This window comes from Colobus angolensis, unplaced genomic scaffold (genome assembly GCF_000951035.1).
Source record: "Colobus angolensis palliatus isolate OR3802 unplaced genomic scaffold, Cang.pa_1.0 Scaffold413, whole genome shotgun sequence".
NCBI lineage: Eukaryota > Metazoa > Chordata > Mammalia > Primates > Cercopithecidae > Colobus > Colobus angolensis.
Window position 1 is genome coordinate 380,630 of NW_012117522.1, and position 2,478 is coordinate 383,107.

Consider the following 2,478-nt stretch of genomic DNA (forward strand, 5'->3'; position numbering starts at 1 on the left):
GATATGTGCCTGTGGTCTCAGCTACTCAGGAGGCTGAGGCAAGAAGATCACTTTAACCCTAGAGGTAGAGGTTGCAGTGAGCCAAGATCATGCTGCTGCACTCCAGCCTGGGTGACAGAGTGAAACCCTGTCTCAAAAAAAAAAAAAAAAAAATTAAGAATCTCCTATATGTTAGTAATTGGAAGATGAAATAAAAAGTTACATGTTCCTTGACCATAAGGAGCCTACAATTAAGTAGAGAAGGCAAGTGAGTATGAAACAAATAATTGTGAAAGGTAATGTAGAAGAATGATAATAGAAGTTCAGAGTCTTGTAAGAATAAACAGAAAGGAAACATTGTAAGACTGTATAAAAAGGAAAAGAACTTGAGCTTTAGAACTATGGCTGAGAAAATATTTAATGAGAACTATTGAGGCCATACCAAAAGTATGATTATACTTAAAATGGAAATTATAATTCATGTTATTTTTAATATGGAGCTTACATAATACAACATGCAATACAACCTTACAATAATTGTATTGCATAAACTCAATAGTGCTCTACTGGTAATAACTTTATAAAACAAGTGAAACAAATTCAATTTCAGGCATCTAGTAAGATTTAAACTAAAGCTTCTTTTGGTTTGTTTTTAATTCTCAGGTGAAAAAACCACAAAATAAATATTGCATCAAGTTACAAATACAATACAATACTGAGATATATAAACAGCAATTTAACTTAGTGGTCGATGGCTGAATTTGGTCATTGATAACCATGCCTGAGTTTGTGCCCCTGCTTTGCTGCTTACTAACTTGTTTGCTCTTAGCAAGTACTTAATCTTCCTCTCAGTTTCCTCATCTGTAAAATGGGGATAATAAAAAATTTATTTCATAGGGAAAATTAAATGAGTTAATACTACATCAAAATTTTTTGTGGTGCCTTGCACATAGTACTCAGTATTACCTACTACTATTATATTTTTCCCAATTTTTCCCAATCATCCCAAATTTTGAGTTCATTTTTCCCTGTGTACTGGAAAATGTATCTCCTGAATACATGTAGAAATCAGTTTCTCCGGCCAGGAGCAGTGGCTCATGCCTGTAATCCCAGCACTTCGGGAGGCCGAGGCAGGCGGATCATGAAGTCAGGAGCTCGAGACCATCCTGGCTAACACAGTGAAACCCCGTCTCTACTAAAAATACCAAAAAATTAGCTGGGCATGATGGCAGGTGCCTGTAGTCCCAGCTACTTAGGAGGCCGAGACAGGAGAATTGCTTGAACCTGGGAGGTGGAGGTTGCAGCGAGCCAAGATAACACCACTGCACTCCAGCCTGGGTGACAGAGATAGACTCTGTCTCAAAAAAAAAAAAAAAAAAAAGAAAGAAAGAAAAGAAAAAAAAATAAGAATAAATAAACAGAGCATCAGTTTGATGTGGCACTTCAAGGAATAGGTGGAATTGGAGACTGAAGGCCAGTATCAATAACAATGCAGGATTCTTTCAATGCTCTGTAATCTGAATAGGGCAGACAGAAAATCAGATGGACAGAAGATATTTGAAGGAATAACAGCTGAAACTTTTTGAAATTTAGTAAAAACTATAAACCTACAAAGAAGTTCAATGAACCTCAAAGCACATGAAACATGAAGAAAATTTAACCAACGAACAGCATAATCAAATTGCTCAAAACCAGTGATAAAGAGTAAATCTTAAAAGTAGTCAGAGAAAAAATAACATATTAGATAACACAGGCACCACGACTAGGATGGGGTAGATTTCTCACTGGAAATAATACAAGTCTCACAGATGACTTTCCAAGAAAAACAGGCAACTTATAATAAAAATACTACAAAACACATAAGGGAACAAGGTACCAAGAGCAGAAACAGACCTTGAAATCTGAAAGTAATGGAATAGACACAAAATGTAAGAATAACTATTTCCAGTACATGTAAAAAAATTAAAAGTACCTTGATAATACGATAAATGGAAAAGTATATTTGAAAAATAAGAAAATAGAACTTTTATAAATGCAAACTTTTATAATGAAATTAATTAGCATATTAGACATAAGCTGAAGATAAAATTAGTGAACTGAGAGATAAATCTAAATAAATGATCTAAAATGCAGCCCAAAAAAACATAGATAGAAAATAGCAAAGATTGGCCAGGCTTGGTGGCTCACGCCTGTAATCCCAGCATTTTGGGAGGCCAAGGCGGGTGGATCATGAGGTCAGGAGATCGAGACCACCTTGGCTAACATGGTGAAACTCCGTCTCTACTAAAAATACAAAAAAAATTAGCCAGGCGTGGTGGCAGGTGCCAGTAGTCCCAGCTACTCGGGAGGCTGAGACAGGAGAATGGCATGAACTCAGGGGCAGAGCTTGCAGTGAGCTGAGATGGCACCACTTGCAGTGAGCTGAGATGGCACCACTGCGCTCCAGCCTGGGCAACAAGAGCGAGACTCCATCTCAAAAAAAAAAGAAAAAAAAAAAAA

The 2,478-nt window shown here is 36.7% G+C and overlaps 1 protein-coding gene across 2 annotated transcripts in view; it reads right to left on the reverse strand.

The window, feature by feature from the left end:
• The window catches only part of SPDYA (speedy/RINGO cell cycle regulator family member A), a 46,112-nt gene that overhangs the window by 31,018 nt on the left and 12,616 nt on the right, over nt 1-2,478 (reverse strand). The gene's annotated exons all lie outside the window — the stretch shown is intronic.